The sequence below is a fragment of the Dendrobates tinctorius genome, unplaced genomic scaffold (assembly GCF_039654945.1).
Source record: "Dendrobates tinctorius isolate UK_male_01 unplaced genomic scaffold, ASM3965494v1 ptg000060l, whole genome shotgun sequence".
NCBI lineage: Eukaryota > Metazoa > Chordata > Amphibia > Anura > Dendrobatidae > Dendrobates > Dendrobates tinctorius.
In genome coordinates, this window is record NW_027361728.1 from 71,350,276 (window position 1) to 71,366,063 (window position 15,788).

The following is a 15,788-nucleotide window of genomic DNA, read 5'->3' on the forward strand; positions in this document are numbered from 1 at the left end:
GGGGGAGAGATTCTCAACGCTACAAAGTCTGCCCCCATCGTGACATTATCGCCCTCCCGATGCGATAGCATTGGGCCTCCATCTAGTGTATATACAGGGGTTGGACAAAATAATGGAAACACCTGGAAACATCAACAAAAGTTAGTTTAATGTGGTGTAGGTCCACCTTTTGCAGCAATTGCAGCCTCAGTTCTCTGAGGTATGGATTCATACAAGGTGTGAATTGTTTCCAAAGGAATTGTAGCCCTTTGTTCCTTTGTTCAGTTAAAACACCCTCCAGCGACGAAGGCGGCGGAAATCGACGTCTAACTTGAATCTCTAAAATTGACCATAAATGCTCAATAATGTTGAGGTCTGGGGATTGTGGGGGCCAGATGAGATGCTCAACTTCATTAGAATGTTCCTCGTGCCATGCTTTAATGATTCTAGCGGTATAAATTGGTGCATTATCATCCTGAAAGATGGCGTTCCCCTCCGGGAACAGTGCTTGAACCGTAGGATGCACTTGGTCGCCCAAAATGCCTAAATAATCGTGGCTGCTAATTCCTCCATGAAAGGATATCATTGGCCCGGCGGATCTCCACAAAATAGCACCCCAGATCATCACAGAACCTCCGCCATGTTTTACGGTTGGGAGAAGGCAGTCTGGATGGAATGCTTCTTTCGGCTGTCTCTAAACATACACTCAGCCGGAGGTCGGAAATTGGGTAAACTGTTGTGAGCTCATTTTCGGGTTTGCCTCTGGCTTCTGGTGAGGATTATGGAGCTGGCTGTGCTGACAGAGGAGTAGTGAGTTCTCTATCTGGACTCCCTCTGTTGGTGAAGGGAGGTAATGAAGCTGATCTAAATGGTAGAGACCGGCCACCTGAGGAAGAGGACTGCGATTGGACATCAGGAGTTTCTGATTGGATTTAAGGCAGCCGACTCCCTAGTTTCTTGCTGGTGATTTTTCCTGACTGTGGCTCCTGGTTTCCAGTTTGGTTCCTGCCTTCCTAAAGCTAAGTTTTCTCTGCTATTGTTCATATGAGTTTTTGTCTGGTTTACTTAGTTTTTGTGTTCAGCCAGCCCTGGCTGGGACGGGGCTGAATCCCCATTTTGTCTCTGATCAGTTGATCTCTTTTGCTCTGTCTTTAGAATATACCTGAGTGCTGATATAGTGATTTGAAGTCTAGCGACTTCAGGGCCTTTTTCTATCAGACGAGTTGGACATTCTTTTTGGCAGCGTTTTTTGCGTGATTGCACACAGTAGCTTTTCTTTCCTGTCCTTTCTAGTTAGCGAGGGCCCCATCATTTGCTCAGCCTATCTTTCTACCTGTGTCTGTGTTTTCATCTTGTTTCACCGACAATACATGTTGGGGCTGTCTATTGCTTTGGGGTCTGCTCTGGGGCAGTTTAGATTTTCCCTTTCTTTCTTTAGGCTTATTTAGTTCTCCGGCCGTGACGAGGCGTCTAGGACCACCGTAGGCACGCTCCACGGCTACTGCTAGTTGTTGTGGATAGGATCAGGGGTCTGCAATCCACTAGTTACCAACCTCTCCGGTTTTCTGGGCTTAGCTTGCTTTTTGTTTTTTCCTCTTCAGTGACTCATTCATAACAGTAAACGATGATTCGTCTGAGAATATCACATGTTTCCACTGCTCGAAGGACCTATTCTGGAGGTTTCTACACCACTCTAAATGCTTTGAAACATTTGTCATTGAGAGCAGCGATTTTTGAATTGCAGCTCTTCTGTGGAATCCAGATTTGTGCAGCTCCCGACGAACAGTTTTCGTGGAAACTTGGTTCTGTAGGTGTTCATTGAGCTCAGCAGTGATTTTCAGAGCAGTGGTCTTGCGATCCTCTCTCACAATTCGCTTTAGAGTCCGACAGTCTCTCTCAGTCAACTTCAACTTTCGGCCGGACCTGTGCTTTCCTGCAGACGTTTTTCCTTCTCTTTCAAACGCAGTAATTACTTTGGAGACAGTACCTCTTGACATGCCAAGCATTTGGGCACTTTCTGTTACACTAGCCCCTGCCATACGAGCACAAACAATTTGGCCTCTTTGAAAATCTAAGAGGTCTGCCATTGGTATCAGGTTCTCATCAATGTTCTTACAATTCTGCAAAACAAACAGTTAATTTACGTACACATTTCACATAACACAAATAATCAACTACAAAACATTACAATATGTCATGGTTTGCATGTTTATAACTAGAGTTGAGCGAAACGAGTCGAAAAAATTCAAAAGTCGCGGACTTTTGTCAAAGTCGGGTTTCATGAAACGAAACCCGACCCTAGGATGAGGTCGGCCACGAGGTCGGCGACTTACGCGCCAAAGTCGCGTTTCAAAAGTTTGTTTTGCGCTCTTTTTCAGCCAATCAGGATCCACGGACACTGTGGGCAACGTGATGACATAGGCAGGGGTCACCACCATCTTTCAGAAGGGCATGCAAGTGATTGGCTTGCTTTGGTGGGCGTCACAGGGGGTATAAAAGGGCGTGCACGCCGACCGCCATCTTACTTCTGCCGATCTCAGTATAGGGAGAGGTTGCTGCTGATTCTGTAGGGAGAGCGTTAGGCAGGGAAGAAGACAAAAAAACTGCTTCTGCTGCTAGCGATTTGGCCTGCACAACACACCAGTCACTGTGTGTGCAGTGCAAGGGGAGGCTATATAGTGGTGTATCAGTGGTGTTGGTTGTTGGGCTGCCTTCTAAGGCTTCCTGACATTCCTGCATTGCTGTTTACCCACTGCTCCGCAAACTGCTTTGTTAAAAGCAATCCCAATTTTTTTTTTTTGTCCTGCTGAGAAGAAAAAAAAACTGCTTCTGCTGCTAGCAATTTGGCCTGCACAACACACCAGTCACTGTGTGTGCAGTGCAAGGGGAGGCTATATTGTGGTGTATCAGTGGTGTTGGTTGTTGGGCTGCCTTTTAAGGCTTCCTTACAGGCTGGCATTGCTGTTTACCCACTTCTCCGCAAACTGCTTTTTTAAAAGCAATCCAATCTCCCTTATCCTCTAGTCACTTTTGTCACAGCTGTGCCATCGAGCCTGTCACATAGCGCTCAGATATTCATTGGGCCTCACACAATCCAAAAGTGTCCAGTGTCCAAAAGTGTGTGCAGAGATTCAAAATCTCCCTTATCCTCTAGTCACTTTGGTCACAGCTGTGCCATCGAGCCTGTCACATAGCGCTCAGATATTCATTGGGCCTCACACAATCCAAAAGTGTCCAGTGTCCAAAAGTGTGTGCAGAGATTCAAAATCTCCCTTATCCTCTAGTCACTTTGGTCACAGCTGTGCCATCGAGCCTGTCACATAGCGCTCAGATATCAGTGGGCCTCACACAATCCAAAAGTTTCCAGTGTCCAAAAATGTGTGCAGAGATTCAAAATCTCCCTTATCCTCTAGTCACTTTGGTCACAGCTGTGCCATCGAGCCTGTCACATAGCGCTCAGATATTCATTGGGCCTCACACAATCCAAAAGTGTCCAGTGCCAAAAGTGTGTGCAGAGATTCAAAATCTCCCTTATCCTCTAGTCACTTTGGTCACAGCTGTGCCATCGAGCCTGTCACATAGCGCTCAGATATCAGTGGGCCTCACACAATCCAAAAGTGTCCAGTGTCCACAAGTGTCTGCAGAAATTCAAAATCTCCCCTGTCCTATAGACACCTTGTACCTTGTTTTACATTACTATATAGTTTGTTGGATTTTGTCTACATTTCTACCAAAAATGAGGAAGGCTGGTGGAAGAGGCCGTGGAATTGGGCGGGGGTTGGCAGCTGGTAATGATGGTGTTGGTGGTGGATCTGATGGTAGTGGCAAGAGCAAAATAGGACCGAATGCAGGAGGTATTGAGCCTGCGTCATCGTCTGGCTACATAAGGCCTCGAATGCTTAGTTTTCTAGGAGTTGGCAAACCGCTTTTAAAGCCAGAGCATCAGGAAAAAGTTTTGTCTTACATTGCTGACTCAGCCTCCAGCTCTATCGCCTCCTCTTCTTCAGTTGTAAAAAGTAAAAGCACTGAGTCGTCATTGGAGGCTCATGTTCATGAACCACACCTTTCCTTGTGTCCTTCACCCCAACCAAGATTGAAGGATGACGCAGGCCATACTACTGATTACTCCATGGAGCTGTTTTCACATACCATGCCTGGATTATCAAGTGAAATAGTGAATTACCCAGGCCAAGATGAATCTGACATGGAGTGCACTGATGCACAGCCGCTGAAGGATGATTCTGCTGGTACATTCACTCAGAGCACTACATTGTCCTCGCAGTGTACAGAGCCGGATTCTGACCCTGATGAGACTCAGGTGCCCCTTCCCGCACACTATACCACCATACACGGTGACACAGAGGAAGGTGCACATGACATAGAAGAGGAGGTGATGGATGACCCAGTTGTTGACCCAGATTGGCATCCATTGGGGGGAGAGGGTGCTGCTTCCAATAGCTCAGATGAGGAGCATCCACAGCAGACATCGACATCGCAACAGCTGTTATCTGGCAGGCCCGGAGCACTCCAAAGACAGGTTCCAAACATCAAAAGAGTTGCTGGACAGCTTGTCCAGAGGGTCAAAAGATCACAGCGTGCTAGGCCGCAAAATGTCTGCCAAAGTAGGAAGAGTGCAGTGTGGCACTTTTTTGAAAAAAATCCTCATGATCAGGCCAAGGTTATCTGTAAGAAGTGCGCAAAGACCTTTAGCCGAGGGAAAAATCTGAAAAATTTGAATACCAGTTGCATGCTTAGACATTTAACCAGCATGCACTTGCAAGCGTGGACACAACACCAAACCTCAAGTGCCACATGTGCAACTGATCACAACGAAGGTAGTCAGCAACGCTACATTGTTTCCCCCACTGTAAGCCCACCGGTTAGCACAGCAGCAAATGTTGAGGTGTCGTTGCAAGGCCACAGCAGTCAGGGAATCCCACTGTTATATCAACGAAAGACTGATTCTAGGCCATCAGAAAGAACACCAACTCCATCACCATCATCAACCCTCTCTCAGTCCGCCCTGTCCACCGCTACTTCCACCATATGCAGCTCTCAAGTCCAGCTCACCCTCCCAGACGCTATGAGTAGGTCAAGAAAGTACTCAGTCTCTCATCCGCGTACACTGGGTTTGAACGCCCACATTGCCAAACTAATCTCGTTTGAGATGATGCCCTTTCGGTTGGTGGAAAGCACAGCTTTCCGCGAACTCATGGCCTATGCAGTACCACGCTATGACCTACCCAGTCGCCACTTCTTCTCTCGCAAAGCCATCCCAGCCCTCCACCATCATGTGAAAGACCGCATTGTCCATGCACTCAAGCAGTCAGTGAGCGGAAAGGTGCACCTCACAACTGATGCATGGTCCAGTCGGCATGGCCAGGGCCGTTACGTGTCCATCACTGCGCACTGGGTTAATGTGGTGGATGCAGGGTCCACAGGGGACAGCGGTGGTGGGACAGTGCTGCCTAGCCCACGGTATAGGAAACAGTTGGCTGTAGGCGTTCGACCCTCCTCCTCCTCCAGAAGCAAAAGCTCGTCCACAGAGCGCAGTCGTACGAGCACTCCATCTGCAGCTGCCACTGTTGCACACGATGTGTCCCCCTATCGAGCAGCTAGTGGAAAGCGTCAGCAGGCTGTGTTGCAGATGATGTGTTTGGGCAACAGACACACCGCCGAGGTGCTGGCCGAGTACTTGAAGCGACAAACTGAGTCATGGCTGGGCAGTGTACATCTTGAGGCAGGCAAGGTAGTTAGTGATAACGGCCGTAATTTTGTGGCAGCCATAGCCCTTGCTTGGCTCACACCTTGAACCTGGTGGTGCAGTGCTTCCTCAAAAATTATCCGGAGTTAACATCCCTGCTCCTGAAGGTGCGAAGACTGTGCGCGCACATCCGCCGGTCGCCTGTACACTCCGTTCGTATGCAGAAGCTGCAGCGATTGCTCCACCTTCCCAACCACCGCCTCATTATCGACATTGCAACAAGGTGGAACTCCACCCTGCACATGGTGGAGCGGCTGTGCGAGCAGAGGCAGGCCATAATGCATTTGTGGGAGGATACACGGCCAGGCACTTTGAGAGCAGACATGGAGTTGACAGGTGTGCAGTGGTCGAAGCTGAAAGACCTCTGTAAAGTCCTTCAGTGTTTTGAGGAATGCACACGGCTGGTAAGCGCAGACGACGCCATCCTAAGCTTGAGCATCCCACTTATGCGTCTGCTCATGCAAACTTTGACGCACCTTAAGGAGCAGGCGTCTGCAGCCAATGTTGATGAGGAGGAAGAGGAGGAGGGAATCCTTGATGACATTCAGCCATTGTCTGCTCAGGGACCTCTCCTGGACGAGGTGGAGGAAGAAGAGGAGGAGGAGGATGATGATGGGGATGATTACTTAGGGGAGGAGGATGCATCTCGTGGGGCAAGTGAAAATGTTGGCGTGGCAAGGTCTGGTACATGGTTTGTGCGTGACTGGAGGGATGTGGATTTGCCAGAAAGTGCTCCTCCACCCAGCACTCGCAGTGCATCATTGACACCGGGAACATTGGCCCACATGTCAGATTATGCCTTGCAGATCCTAAAAAGGGACCCCCGCATTGCCAAAATGATGAACGATGACGACTAATGGTTGGCCAGCATCCTGGATCCACGCTATAAAGGCAAATTACAAAACATCATGCCACAGGAGAACCTTGACCTAATATTGGCTAATAAACAAGCAACTCTGGTAAATCGGTTGCTTGAGGCATTCCCAGCACACAGCAGCGGTGATGGTTCTCACACGAGCCGTACGGGCCGGGGGCAGCTTGGCAGAGGTGTTCGTGGTGCACACAGCAGAAGTGGCGTTGGAGACAGGGGTTTCATGACAATGTTGTGGACTGATTTTTCAAATACCACTCACACAACTGGTAATACTGCATCGATGGAAAGTGACAGGAGACAGCAGTTGTCAACTATGGTTACAAACTACTTTTCCTCCCATATCGATGTTCTCCCACACAGGTCATTCCCCTTTGACTATTGGGCCGCTAAACTGGACACCTGGCCTGAATTGGCCCAATATGCCTTACAGGAGCTCGCTTGCCCAGCTGCAAGTGTGCTATCGGAAAGAGTCTTCAGTGCAGCTGGATCAATCCTGACAGAAAAAAGGACCCGTCTGTCAACCCAAAATGTGGATGATCTAACCTTCATTAAAATGAACCATGCATGGGTTTCCAAGGATTTTGTCCCACCTTCCCCTGATGACACATAGGGTGACAGAAAAATGGCTTGCTTTGGTCCACCTCTTCCTGGTACTTCACCTATTTCACCTTTTGCATCAGCTGAATGTCCAACATCAACATATGCCACTTTCTAAAACTCCCTAACTGTGCTGCCCCCCCCCATGGCCGGGGTCACCACCTAGCGCACGACACCGTGCGAGTGCCGTTGCCCTGGACAGGTGGGTAGGCCGACTCTTGGGCGCGGGCACTGGCACAGGGTCCCTCATAGTGCAATCAAGTGTCTCTGACGGTGGTGGTGCACACCCGCCGTCAGACACACCGCTGTACTATGAGGGGCCCAGTGCCAGTACCGACGCCCACGAGTGGGCCCCCCTTGCTTGGGCAGGGCCCCAGCATTTGCAATCTTTACCTCTCCCTGCTCCTCTGCTGTGTAATCTGGGCCGTCAAATCCATACTGTGCCTGACACCGTCTGAGCCTGCCTCCTGATGTATAGACATATATTTTGAATGTGTACGCTATCCATACATGTTATCCGGGGAAACGGTACCCTTTCTAACATTTGTGCAATCACGTGCAATCCATACTGGGCCTAACACCGTCTGAGCCTGCCTCCTGAGACATATATTTTGAATGTGTACGCTATCCATACATGTTATCCGGGGAAATGGTACCCTTTCTAACCTTTGTGCAATCACGTGCAATCCATACTGGGCCTAACACCGTCTGAGCCTGCCTCCTGAGACATATATTTTGAATGTGTACGCTATCCATACATGTTATCCGGGGAAACGGTACCCTTTCTAACCTTTGTGCAATCACGTGCAATCCATACTGGGCCTAACAACGTCTGAGCCTGCCTCCTGAGACATATATTTTGAATGTGTACGCTATCCATGCATGTTATCTGGGGATACGGTACCCTTTCTAACCTTTGTGCAATCACGTCCAATCCATACTGGGCCTAACAACGTCTGAGCCTGCCTCCTGAGACATATATTTTGAATGTGTACGCTATCCATACATGTTATCCGGGGAAACGGTACCCTTTCTAACCTTTGTGCAATCACGTGCAATCCATACTGGGCCTAACACCGTCTGAGCCTGCCTCCTGAGACATATATTTTGAATGTGTACGCTATCCATACATGTTATCCGGGGAAACGGTACCCTTTCTAACCTTTGTGCAATCACGTGCAATCCATACTGGGCCTAACACCGTCTGAGCCTGCCTCCTGAGACATATATTTTGAATGTGTACGCTATCCATACATGTTATCTGGGGATACGGTACCCTTTCTCACCTTTGTGCAATCACGTGTAATCCATACTGGGCGTGAGAACGGCTGGCGAGCTGTTAAGCAAGCTACAGCACCTGTGGTTTGCACACGTAAGTTTTTCATTTTTTCAGGAATGACGGTTAGGCCTAATTCCGGAACTGCGGTTGACCTGCACTTACTGGGAAATCATTGTTCGCGGGTAATAATTGTAATCAGTGATCCCCATCACTAACGTTGTTCAGCGGGTTATCTGCACCTGTAAGCGACAAACGCTGGCCTTTTCAGTGTAGCGCACATGCAGCCACGGACATGTAAGGGCATGACACACCAGTTATTGGCCATGTGCCAGAGCCTCACGTGTCCCTCTAGTAAGCCGGACTCGGACCGCGGGGCATGACGGAGTCTCGTTCGTTAACGGAATTAAGCTTGCAATGTGTGCATCTGTTCTGTAGCTGGCATGGTTGAGGTTTCCCAGGTGGAGTCGAATTTAACCGTAGGCTCCACTCCTGGTGGTGCCCTTCTGGACATTCCTTTAAGGTTCAGCTTTGCAACCATACTGCCCACGTAAAACAAACACTTTGCCTTCATGAACGCTGTTTGGAGGGTCATGACTCGTGGGAATAACGCCGCCCAATCAGTTAACCTGCTAGAGAGATCCTTCGTTGCTCCCAAGCATGACATCACACTACCTAGGAAGAAGGTAATGCCACTGTGGCGACCGTACTCCTGGGGGCGACACAAGTGCACTGATGCCCAGCCACTGCTCGATGAATCTGCTGGTACATTGACCCAGACCACTACATTCCCCTCGCATGCTACACGACCTGAATCTGACCCTGATGAAACTCAGGTTACCCTTCCCATATACAGTTCCATCTTACACGGTGACAAAGAGGAAGCTGCAGATGAAAGTGCAGGTTCGGCCCACCCGCCATCAGACACACCACCGTACTATCAGGGGCCCTGTGCCAGTGCCGTCGCCAACGAGAGGGCCCCCCCTGCTTGCCCAGGATCACAGCACTTGCAAAGTTGAAATACTGTGCAGTGAGATGGAAGATGGGGACGACGAGGAGTCCAGACAAGTACAGGGATTCCCTAGCGAGGAGACTTATTTGATTGTTTTCAATGTTGGGACAGCAATTTTTGGGGAGCACTATACTCTGGAGAATGATAGATGGGGCCCACCATACATTGGAACATTCCAAAGGTGGACATCAGACACTGGAGCAGCATTTACAGGGCCCATTATACACTAGAGCATTAGAAATGGGGCCCATTATGTTTGGAGCATTATTTGGGCCCATAAGACAGTGGAGCTTCATCCATGGGGACCAACATATACTGTAGCATTATGTGGAGCTCATCATATACTGTTTCAAACATTATATGGGACCAATGATTCTGTATGGAGAAATAGATGGGCCTCGTCATGAGATGTAAAAAGTGAGGTATTTTTCATTGTACTATACCGCTATTTCTCTGCCGTATCGGAGCATGATGAGTTGTGGTATGTGTTAAAGGGGCGCTCTTTCGCCCAGGGCACATGAAAACCTGCAGCCAGCCCTCCCCCCCCACAACTTTAGCCAAATAACCCCCATTTTTCAGTGCGTAACTTGTATTATGAAGTTAATTAAGGTTGACAAGCTTAAGTAAGAAGAATTGATGCTTTTGGCATTCAAATGGGCACTGTAGGTGTGTTTCCTGTCCTCCTCTCACTGCCGACTTTTATTCCCCATTGACTTACATTGGTTTTCGTGTTTCGGGACGACCCCGACTTTTCCCTATAATCGGACGATCTTGCTCGACCCGACTTCTGGAAAAGTCGGGTTTCACGAAACGAAACGCGACCCTAAAAAAACAAAAGTCGCTCAACTCTATTTATAACATGTTCGAAGATTATGATGCCAAAACGTTAGGTGTTTCCATTATTTTGTCCAACCCCTGTATATATGTATATGTTATATATTAGATATATATGTGTGTTTGTCATATATATGTATTCTATGTGTATATAGCTAATGTTTTGTAAGCTGTCAGTGTGATTTTACAGTAGCCGCACATGAATTGCCGGCTTTTCATGGTGCGAGTGCCGTTCGATTTTTTTCTCGCATCCATTGACTTGCATTGGCGAGTCTCGTCCAAGATACTCAGCAATACGCAGCTTGCTGCAATTTTTTCCTCAGTCCATTTTCAGCTGAGAAAAAAATCGCAGATGAGATGTCACCCATTGAAAAACATTGGTCTGAATGCAATCCAATTTTTTATCGGATTGCACTCGTCCGTATTTATCGCAAATGGGTATGAGCCTTAAGAGGCTTTTTGACTCACTGTTTCTTTGGATGAACCATGGACACCCAAAGAAAAAGTAAGAACTGCTGTTCATCTGCTGTTTGGCTGCAGTGTTCATATGGCATAACGATTTAAGGTGAACGCTTGAAGATCTGGTGCCAACATCGCTGGAATGGTGTCAAAGATGGAGGTAAGATTCTGTTCTTGTTATTTATCACTGGGTAATAGAATAGTATTTGAGAAAGTGTTTCTCAAGTAGTGGACAACCCCTTGATGCATTAATCTTACTCAACACCTGTTAAAGCATGTGGAGGGTTTATTAAGTTAATAATTTATCTTTCAAATATCTCAATCATACTAGAATCCACTGTATTTTGGTAACCCTTAACCTGTTCCTTTAAACATTAGAAAAATGTTAGAAAAGCTGAGAAAAGCATGCTACAAGTGATTATCAGCACTGGTCCATCCAATAGCATGGGGCATGTCTCAGACAACGAAAGCACACTGTGCAAAGGATAGTCTGAGAAGATGACTACACTTTTACTACAATTAAGAGGAATCAAATTAGAGGAATCATAGCAGAAAGTTGAAAAAGCAAGGCACCAGTTATTTTAACTGTACAATTAGCATTTAATATGGCATTTTTATAAAGTTCTATTTTTATTTAGTACTGCAATCTTGTTATTGTCAGGAATGGTAGCTCCATACATGAGCGGGCCCCTCGCTCTCCTGGGCGGGCTCCAGCTGTCCGGCGGGTCACTCATCGTCCTTCACTGGCCACAAGGGGCGGGGTGTCCCCTTCCTGGGGTCGGAGCTTGCAGGGGTGCTTGCTCAGTTTGGATAGCGCATTCTAGGAGATACACTTCTAGCATCGCTGGGAGGCAGGATGCTGCTGCTCCCAGCGATTATGCTGTGCGGGGACCCCGGTGCTAGCTGCTGCCAGCAGGTGCAGGATACCGCACTTGCTGGGGCAGCCAAAAGGTGGGAGGTTCCTTCTAGTGTTCTCTCCCCTTCTCAGGTGTCTCTGTGGTCCAAGGGTAGAGTTTGGACGTTACCCCAGAGTGGTCAGGTGATTGCTGGGAGAAGATTTAAACATGCCATTTCCAACTTTTGCTGTTGATTATTTCATTTCTGGTGAGTGGTTAAGGTCAGTGTTGCTGTGCTTCTGAGGAGATTCATTCTTTGGCGCATGTGCTTGGTTTATGCAGTTGCACTGCGGATTTTTGGTTCTATTGTGTTTGCCCTGTCTGCTGTTTGTGTGTCCAGTCACCAGCTACTATGCGACTCTTTGCCTGGGAAGAGCTCTGCTAAAGTTCCCCTTTGCCAGGGGAGTATACCCGGTCCTCAAGGGTGCATGGCAGTGTGATGGCTAATGACAAGTGTGACTGACACACTGCTCTTGCTGGCTAGCAGTAGGTCATTTCACCATTAGCCAGCATTACAGTTATGATTTTGATTCTCTATAAGGTTTTTTTCATTTGACTAATACACATAGCATCCGATTCAAAGGGATCTACACTTCAGATTTAAGTTTACATTTGTATTGTTCCAGTGGAGATAAAAGATAGATCATAGCCAAGATTCCACATTAGTTCATAATGATAGCAGCCTACAGAATGTTCCTGAAACAATCATGCAAAAACCTTACAGAGAACACGATGGTTTACTTTCTCCTTATCATTTCCTATTCAAGGCTGTGTGCCCACATTGCGTTTTTTAAGCGTTTCCGCTGCGTTTTTGCTGCTGCGGAAATGCTTAAAAAGCACTAACAAAATGCATACCCATGCAATCCTATGGGATTCTGCAGTTGCTGTATGCACTATACTTGACAAGTGTGACCAACCTGTCAATTATTTTTCCAAGTGATTCTTCAAATCGCTTGGAAAAGTGCTAGCATTCTGAAAGCTAAAAACGCTTGCAAAATGCTTGTGTTTTGTGGGAAGACGCATGCAAATTCTGCATGGGTTTACCCACAGTGGGGAGTTGTGGAAATGCTGTTGACAATTTCGCAGCATTTCTGCAACGTGGGCACATAGCCTTTACCTAATGGTGAAATAGCAGGTAGAAATTTTATGTAAAGGGTAGAGATTATTAGCATGTTTGGTCTCCGGGGGAGGAGTCTTGAGGAGATCATTTGCATATTCCCAGTGCCTTCTGGGATAAGTGAAGAGTCTCCGCGAGCTCAACGATCACTGGGTTTTGGCCGTTGCAGCTGAAAAGAGGAAATCGGAAAACCAGGGGAAGAGTCTTGAGGAGATCATTTGCATATTCCCAGTGCCTTCTGGGATAAGTGAAGAGTCTCCGCGAGCTCAATGATCACTGGGTTTTGGCCGTTGCAGCTGAAAAGAGGAAATCGGAAAACCGGGGGAAGAGTCTTGAGGAGATGATTTGCATATTCCCAGTGCCTTCTGGGATAAGTGAAGAGTCTCCGCGAGCTCAACGATCACTGGGTTTTGGCCGTTGCAGCTGAAAAGAGGAAATCGGAAAACCGGGGGAAGAGTCTTGAGGAGATCATTTGCATATTCCCAGTGCCTTCTGGGATAAGTGAAGAGTCTCCGCGAGCTCAACGATCACTGGGTTTTGGCCGTTGCAGCTGAAAAGAGGAAATCGGAAAACCGGGGGAGGAGTCTTGAGGAGATCATTTGCATATTCCCAGTGCCTTCTGGGATAAGTGAAGAGTCTCCGTGAGCTCAACGATCACTGGGTTTTGGCCATTGCAGCTGAAAAGAGGAAATCGGAAAACCAGGGGAAGAGTCTTGAGGAGATGATTTGCATATTCCCAGTGCCTTCTGGGATAAGTGAAGAGTCTCCGCGAGCTCAACGATCACTGGGTTTTGGCCGTTGCAGCTGAAAAGAGGAAATCGGAAAACCAGGGGAAGAGTCTAGAGGAGATCATTTGCATATTCCCAGTGCCTTCTGGGATAAGTGAAGAGTCTCCGCGAGCTCAACGATCACTGGGTTTTGGCCGTTGCAGCTGAAAAGAGGAAATCGGAAAACCAGGGGAAGAGTCTAGAGGAGATCATTTGCATATTCCCAGTGCCTTCTGGGATAAGTGAAGAGTCTCCGCGAGCTCAACGATCACTGGGTTTTGGCCGTTGCAGCTGAAAAGAGGAAATCGGAAAACCAGGGGAAGAGTCTTGAGGAGATCATTTGCATATTCCCAGTGCCTTCTGGGATAAGTAAAGAGTCTCCGCGAGCTCAACGATCACTGGGTTTTGGCCGTTGCAGCTGAAAAGAGGAAATCGGAAAAACCGCGCGCCGAAATTTGGCTCATCTTTCATCGTTTTTATGAAATCTCAAGATGGAAGAGGCCAGGAGCCATTTGGTGAGCTGCATTTCTTGCTACATGTTCACAGATTTACCAGTGGAAAAGCCAAACTTCACATGCCACAAATGCAAGCTTGTGTCCCTGTTGGAGGAAAAGTTGCAAAATCTCGAAGAGAGGTTAGCTACGTTGAAGATTATTAAGGAAGGTGAAGAGTTTTTGGACAGAGCAGAATTATCTCTTCATGTTACAGAAAGAGAAGAAATTCGAAGTGCACCTGAAGAAACAGAGGAATGGAGACATGTGACCCAGAGAAGCAGGAGGATCAGGAGGCAGTCAGCACCCATACTGCTCAGAAACCAGTACCAGGCTCTCACGCAGGAAAACGATGAAGAAATACATCAGGATAAGACTCTGCCAACAAACAGCAACCTTGTACGCCTTCAGAGTCCTCCTGGATGGAGAAAGAAAAATGTTGTGAAGAAGAAACGGAGAGTGGTGGTCATGGGGGATTCCCTGCTGAGAGGAACAGAGGCCGCTATCTGCAGACTGGATATAACTACAAGAGAAATGTGCTGTCTTCCAGGTGCAAAAATTAAAGATGTGTCTGACAGGATATCAGGACTCTTCAGACCTACAGATGACTACCCATTCCTGCTACTACATGTGGGGACAAATGACACCGCAAGAAACGACCTGGAAACCATCTGCAGAGACTTTGAAGACTTAGGCAAGAAAGTGAAAGAACTGGGAGCGCAGGTGGTCTTCTCTTCCATCCTCCCAGTGGATGGCCATGGAACAAGGAGGTGGAATAAGATTCTGCAGGTGAACAACTGGCTACGTCGATGGTGCCGTCAGCAACGATTTGGATTTCTGGATCACGGAGTGAACTACTTATACGATGGACTACTTGCTAGAGATGGGGTGCACCTTACGAAGACTGGAAAGCATGTATTTGGAAGTCGCCTTGCTACACTTGTAAGGAGAGCTTTAAACTAGAACAACATGGGAAGGGAAGCAAAAGACCAGAAAAAGCCATACACCTGACAAATGCTATTGAGAACTCTGCTATTAGAAGTGGAAAGGAAGAACAAAGACGAAAGAATCTAATTAATAAAAATATTGGAGAAAGAGAAACCAATCACAAACTAAAATGTTTCTATACTAATGCACAAAGCATGGGCAACAAACAAGGAGAATTGGAACTACTAACACAGGAAAAGAAATATGATGTCATTGGAATCACTGAAACTTGGTGGGACAATACACATGATTGGAATACAAGACTAGAAGGATACAACTTATTTGCAAGAAACAGACTTGATAAACGAGGAGGGGGTGTCGCATTGTATGTTCGAAACGCGTATATCTGCACAGAGATTGAAGCTTCAGAGACTGGGAGTTCTGTGGAAACTGTTTGGGTAAGAATACAAGGACAGAACAATGGAAAGGACACCATTGTAGGCATTTACTACAGGCCGCCTGTGCAAGCCGAAGATATAGATGAACTCTTTATGCATCAGATGGCCAAGTTCTCCAAAAAATATGACATGGTTGTCATGGGAGATTTCAACTATCCAGACATTTGTTGGGAATCTCTCTCAGGCAAAACTAACAGGTCAAGGAAATTCTTATCCTCTCTTGCTGACAACTTTATCTTCCAAAAGGTAAGGGAGAAAACAAGGGGAACTGCTACCTTGGATCTAATCCTTATAAACAGGGAGGAAATGGTTGAGGAGGTAAAAGTGGCTGGGACCC